This window comes from Schistocerca cancellata, chromosome 4 (assembly GCF_023864275.1).
Source record: "Schistocerca cancellata isolate TAMUIC-IGC-003103 chromosome 4, iqSchCanc2.1, whole genome shotgun sequence".
NCBI classification, from domain to species: Eukaryota; Metazoa; Arthropoda; class Insecta; order Orthoptera; family Acrididae; genus Schistocerca; species Schistocerca cancellata.
In genome coordinates, this window is record NC_064629.1 from 793,225,334 (window position 1) to 793,232,593 (window position 7,260).

At 46.0% G+C, this 7,260-nt stretch overlaps 1 pseudogene; it reads left to right on the top strand.

Moving 5' to 3' along the window:
* Positions 1–1,974: 1,974 nt before the first annotated feature.
* Positions 1,975–2,092, top strand: LOC126185568 (5S ribosomal RNA; annotated as a pseudogene).
* The last annotated feature ends 5,168 nt before the right edge of the window (positions 2,093–7,260 follow it).

Sequence of the window (7,260 nt, forward strand, 5' to 3'; positions counted from 1 at the left end):
TCGCGACAGGCGTGAATGGAGGGACGAATGGAGACGTGTCGTCTTCAGCGATGAGAGTCGCTTCTGCCTTGGTGCCAATGATGGTCGTATGCGTGTTTGGCGCCGTGCAGGTGAGCGCCACAATCAGGACTGCATACGACCGAGGCACACAGGGCCAACACCCGGCATCATGGTGTGGGGAGCGATCTCCTACACTGGCCGTACACCACTGGTGATCGTCGAGGGGACACTGAATAGTGCACGGTACATCCAAACCGTCATCGAACCCATCGTTCTACCATTCCTAGACCGGCAAGGGAACTTGCTGTTCCAACAGGACAATGCACGTCCACATGTATCCCGTGCGACCCAACGTGCTCTAGAAGGTGTAAGTCAAATACCCTGGCCAGCAAGATCTCCGGATCTGTCCCCCATTGAGCATGTTTGGGACTGGATGAAGCGTCGTCTCACGCGGTCTGCACGTCCAGCACGAACGCTGGTCCAACTGAGGCGCCAGGTGGAAATGGCATGGCAAGCCGTTCCACAGGACTACATCCAGCATCTCTACGATCGTCTCCATGGGAGAATAGCAGCCTGCATTGCTGCGAAAGGTGGATATACACTGTACTAGTGCCGACATTGTGCATGCTCTGTTGCCTGTGTCTATGTGCCTGTGGTTCTGGCAGTGTGATCATGTGATGTATCTGACCCCAGGAATGTGTCAATAAAGTTTCCCCTTCCTGGGACAATGAATTCACGGTGTTCTTATTTCAATTTCCAGGAGTGTAGTTACAGAAATGAAAGAAAGGTTTAAGAGTGGGATTAAAATTCAAAGTGAAAGGATATTAGTGTTAATATACGCTGATGACATTGCTATCGTCAGTGAAAGTGGAGAAGAATTACAGCATCTGCTGAATGGAATGAACAATCCAATGAGTACGGAATACGGACTGAGAGTAAATCGAAGAAAGACAGAAGTAATGAGAAGCAGCAGAAATGAGAACAGTGAGAAACTTAACATCAGAATTGGGGATCACGAAGTAGATAAAGTTAAGTAATTCTGCTACCTAGGCACCAAAATAACCTATGACGGACGGAGGAAGGAGAACATAAAAAGTAGACTACCATTTGCAAAAAGAGCATTCCTGCCGGAGAGATGTCTACTAGTATCAAACATAAGTCTTCATTTGAGGAAGAAATTTCTGAGAATGTGCGCTTTGAGCACTGCATTGTATGGTAGAGAGACATGGACTGTGGGGAAACCAGAACACAGGAGAATAAAAGCATATGAGAATGTTGAAAATTACGTGGACTTATAAGTAATGATGAGGTTCTCCGTAGAATCGGAAAATGAAGGAATATATTGGAAACACTGACAAGAAGAAGGGACATGATGATAGGACATCTGTTAAGAAATCAGGGCATAACCTCCATGGCACTAGAAGGAGCTGCAGAGGGTAAAAACTGTAGAGGAAGATAGAGATTGGGATACATCCAGAAAATAACCGAGGACGTAGGTTGCAAATGATACTCTGAGATGAACAGGTTGGTACTGGAGAGGAATTCATGGCGGTCCACAAGAAACCAGCCTGAAGACTGATGAAAAAAAAAATCTGTCGCTGTGCCCTATCTTCTTGGTTTCTGTGACGTTATCTTTCAACAAGATAACGCAAGACGCATTTTGTGTGTTCTGTTCTGATCTAAATCAATAGTGAGGGTGCTGGACTGTTATCTTTCTCCTGACCTCTCATTAACTGAAAACATCTGGTCATGGGTTACCGAGAAGCTGGCATGCCACTGCTTGCCAGCCACCAGTCTGGTATGGAGATGAAGCAGAATGGACTGACGTACCCGTGTCTTTCACTGAAGTGCAGTTCAGTTCCACGCCCAGCCGAGTTACAGCCATTGTTGCTGCCAGAGACCAGTGCATTAAATTTCGCTACCTTCATATGCCCAGACGACATACAAATTTAATCAAGTATTCTTTCCACTATTGCCAACGGTCTTGCCGCAGTAGTAACACCGGTTCCCGTCAGATCACCGAAGTTAAGCGCTGTCGGGCTGGGCTAGCACTTGGATGGGTGACCATCCGGTCTGCCGAGCGCTGTTGGCAAGCGGGGTGCACTCAGCCCTTGTGAGGCAAACTGAGGAGCTACTTGATTGAGAAGTAGCGGCTCCGGTCTCGGAAACAGACATACGGCCGGGAGAGCGGTGTGCTGACCACATGTCCATCCATATCCGCATCCAGTGACGCCTGTGATCTGAGGATGACACGGTGGCCGGTCAGTACCGTAGGCCTTCATGGCCTGTTCGGGAGGAGTTAGTTATTCTTTCTACTATACTACACTCCTGGAAATGGAAAAAAGAACACACTGACACCGGTGTGTCAGACCCACCATACTTGCTCCGGACACTGCGAGAGGGCTGTACAAGCAATTATCACACGCACGGCACAGCGGACACACCTGGAACCGCGGTGTTGGTCGTCGAATGGCGCTAGCTGCGCAGCATTTGTGCACCGCCGCCGTCAGTGTCAGCCAGTTTGCCGTGGCATACGGAGCTCCATCGCAGTCTTTAACACTGGTAGCATGCCGCGACAGCGTGGACGTGAACCGTATGTGCAGTTGACGGACTTTGAGCGAGGGCGTATAGTAGGCATGCGGGAGGCCGGGTGGACGTACCGCCGAATTGCTCAACACGTGGGGCTTGAGGTCTCCACAGTACATCGATGTTGTCGCCAGTGGTCGGCGGAAGGTGCACGTGCCCGTCGACCTGGGACCGGACCGCACGGATGCACGCCAAGACCGTAGGATCCTACGCAGTGCCGTAGGGGACCGCACCGCCACTTCCCAGCAAATTAGGGACACTGTTGCTCCTGGGGTATCGGCGAGGACCATTCGCAACCGTCTCCATGAAGCTGGGCTACGGTCCCGCACACCGTTACGCCGTCTTCCGCTCACGCCCCAACATCGTGCAGCCCGCCTGCAGTGGTGTCGCGACAGGCGTGAATGGAGGGACGAATGGAGACGTGTCGTCTTCAGCGATGAGAGTCGCTTCTGCCTTGGTGCCAATGATGGTCGTATGCGTGTTTGGCGCCGTGCAGGTGAGCGCCACAATCAGGACTGCATACGACCGAGGCACACAGGGCCAACAACCGGCATCATGGTGTGGGGAGCGATCTCCTACACTGGCCGTACACCACTGGTGATCGTCGAGGGGACACTGAATAGTGCACGGTACATCCAAACCGTCATCGAACCCATCGTTCTACCATTCCTAGACCGGCAAGGGAACGTGCTGTTCCAACAGGACAATGCACGTCCGCATGTATCCCGTGCCGCCCAACGTGCTCTAGAAGGTGTAAGTCAACTACCCTGGCCAGCAAGATCTCCGGATCTGTCCCCCATTGAGCATGTTTGGGACTGGATGAAGCGTCGTCTCACGCGGTCTGCACGTCCAGCACGAACGCTGGTCCAACTGAGGCGCCAGGTGGAAATGGCATGGCAAGCCGTTCCACAGGACTACATCCAGCATCTCTACGATCGTCTCCATGGGAGAATAGCAGCCTGCATTGCTGCGAAAGGTGGATATACACTGTACTAGTGCCGACATTGTGCATGCTCTGTTGCCTGTGTCTATGTGCCTGTGGTTCTGTCAGTGTGATCATGTGATGTATCTGACCCCAGGAATGTGTCAATAAAGTTTCCCCTTCCTGGGACAATGAATTCACGGTGTTCTTATTTCAATTTCCAGGAGTGTATATGCACATAATATGCAGAAGCTAGTTATTTGTTAGTCCTCCTGGTTTTGCAGTTTTAATGCCTAGCAGTGAACATAAGTTGGTTCTATGAAACATAGTGAGAGATGGCAAGGTCTCAACATGGTCCAGTAATGTCATTAGGAAGCCACTGCGAAAGCAGGGAGAGTGGCATAGTAGATTCAAACGTAGCTGACAAACAGAGGCTAAACGAAGATAAAACAAGATCAAGGACGACTGGTCGAGATGTGTTCAATGAATTTAAAAGTAAGATATACTGAGATTTCAAAAAATCGTAAAAGGATCCAGTCCTATGCTAAATCAGTCAGTGGAACCATGTTGTCGGTGCAGATGCTCACTGCCTATGATGGCACTGAAACGGAAGGTTACAAAATGAAGTCCGAAATACTAAATTCTGGTTTCCGAAATTGCTTTACCAAACAAGCTCGCAACACAGTTCCTATGTTCGACCGTCACACAGATAGGAAAGTGACTGGTGTAGAACATCTACATCAACATCTACATGTGCATGGTTACTCCGCAAATATCGATTAAATTCCTGTGCACACGGTTTATCAGACAACCTTCAAGCTATTTCTCTGCCGTTCCACTGGCGAACAGAGCACGGGAAAAACGAACTCTTAAATTTTTCCGCGCGAGCTCTGATTTCTGTTATTTTATTATTATGCTCATTTCTACCTATGTAGCTGTGCGCCAAAATATTTTCACATTCGTAGGAGAATGCTGGTGACTGAAATTTCACGCAGAAAGCCTGCTTCAACGAAAGAAGCCTTTGCTTTAACAATTACCGTCCCAATTCACGTATCATATCCGTGGCACTCTCCCTTCTACTTCGCGACAATACAAAACGAGCTGCCATTCTTTGAACTTTTTTGATGTCCTCCGTCAAACCTATCTGATGCGGATCCCACATCGCGTAGCAGTATTCCAGAAGAGGACGCACAAGCGTAGTGTAAGCATTATCTTTAGTAGACGTGTTACGTTTTCTAAGTATTCTGCCAGTAAATCGCAGTCTTTGGTTCACTTTCCCCACAACATTATGTATATGATTGCTCAAATTTAAGTTATTCGTAACTGTATGCCCTAAGTCTTTAGTTGGATTCACAGCATTTATATTTGTTTGACTTACCAGTTAACAAAAATTTAGCAGATTCTTTTTTACTACTCACGTGGATGACTTCACACTTTTCATTATCTAGTCAACTGCCACTTTTTGCAACATACAGTTATCTTGTCTAAATCATTTTGCAATTGGTTTTGATCATCTGATGACTTTGCAAGCCGGCAAATGACAATATCATCCGCAAACACTCTAACAGGGCTACTCAGATTGTCTCCTAAAGCGTTTATATAGGCCAGGAACAGCAGAGGGCATATAACACTTAGTTGGGGAACGTCAGATATTACTCCTGTTTTGATGGATGACTTTCCGTCAGTTACTACTAACTGTGACCTTTCTGACAGGAAATCACGAATCCAGTCGCACAAATGAGACCATACCTCGTAGCCCCGCAATCTGAATGGGAGTTGCTTGTGAGAAACAGTGTTAAAAGCTTTCTGGAAATCTAAAAATATGGAATAAATTTGACACCCCTTGTCAACAGCACTCATTACTTCGTCGCAATAAAGAGCTCGTTCTGTTTCACAATAACGATACCTTTTTAATCCGTGTTGGCTATTTGTCAATAAATCGTTTTCTTCGAGGTAATTCATAATGTTTGAACACAGTATATATTCCAAAATCCTACTGCAAATCTACGCTAGTGGTATGCGCCTTTAATTCAGTGAATTACTCGTAATTTCTTCCTTGACTATTGGTATTATTGTGCAACTTTCCAGTCTGTAGGTACGGATATTTCGACTAGGGTGCGGTTGTGTATGATTACAAAGTATGAAGCTGTTGTATCAGCATAGTCTGAGAGGAATCTAACTGGTATACAGTCTGGACCGGAGGTCTCGACTTCATTGATTAAGTTAGGCTGCTTCGCTATACCGACGATATCTACGCCCAAGTTACTCATGTTGGCAGTTGTTCTTGAATCGAATTCTGGAATATTGACTGCATCTTCTTTGGTGAAGGAATTTCGGAAAGTAGTGTTTAATAACTCTGCTTTAGTGCCACAATCATTACTAACATTACTATTGCTTTCATTCAATGAAGGTATTGATGACGTCTTGCTGCTAGTGTACTTATCGTACCACCGGAATCTCTTCTGCTTTTCTGCCAGATTTCGAGACAGAGTTACGTTGTGGAAGCTATTAAAAGCATTTCGCATTGAAGATCGCGCAGAATTTGGAGCTTCTGTAAAACTTTGCCAGTCTTGAGGATTTTGTGTTCTTTTAAATTTGGCATGCTTTTTTCATTGCTTTTGAAACAGTGTTCTGACCTGTGTTTTGTGTACCATGGGACATCAGAACCATCTCCTATTAATTTATTTGGTACATATCTTTCAACTGCCGTCGATACTATTTCTCTGCGCTTAAACCACATGTCCTACGCTTACGTAGTCAGGCTGGAAGGAGTGGAGACTGTCTTTTAGGAAAGTATCAGACGAAATTTTATCTGCTTTTTGAAACAGATATAATTTGCTTTAATTTTTGGTGGATTTTGAAGTGACGCTATCCAGTTTTGCTATAGCAGCCTTGTGGTCAATATTCTTCTGTTACCAGGTTAACGTAGCTCGTTGGAAGAATTTAGTCTGTCACCACTCTTCTTCGGTGTGTATGAAGGACATAGTTTGTTTGTATCTTGTGGGGTAAAAATCAGCATTTCTGACCGGATTCTATTGACGTGATTTCATGTCACTTCATCTTCATTGATTTCATCCTCATCACCCACTTGTTTCATTTCAGCGAATCTAACGAACTTAATGTTAAAAAGTTTGTAACATACGAAGAGTTGGCAAAAATTCTAACCCATTGTTTCTGGACCCATTCACGATTGACAAGACGTGACATTTCCCGAGGCTCACAGTGGTTTTGGTGAGTTAAAATGTACGTAGCGGAGCTGTGAACACACAGGCAACCTCTTGGAGTCGATGATACACTGTCTGACAGGAGATGTGTGGTCCAGAGATTTCTGTAACGTCTCTGGCGTATCAGGTGCAATACTGGTTAGATATCTTTGGCATCTAAAACAACGATCCAGGCTCTGAATTATGCCATGTAATCGACGTTGCTCGTATCGCTATTGAATGTTTTCTACTTCTGGGAATTTCCTGCACAGCCGTCAACTGACAATCTGTATGACTTTCAACGGCCAGTCCACCTTACACTGATCTTCGAATGATCCGGATTCGATTGTCGGCATCCAAATGTGATCATGGTGTCAACGTGTTTCACTACGCCTCAGACACTGTGTCACAAATTCACGCAAAATAAAAATTAAAACCGCTTTACCCAAGGACTTTTATCACAAGGACAGTTGCAGACACACGCGTGGTTTAGTACAGACATGTAGTTTACATCGAATGATTGTCTGCTGTTTTGCCTGATTCCAGTCC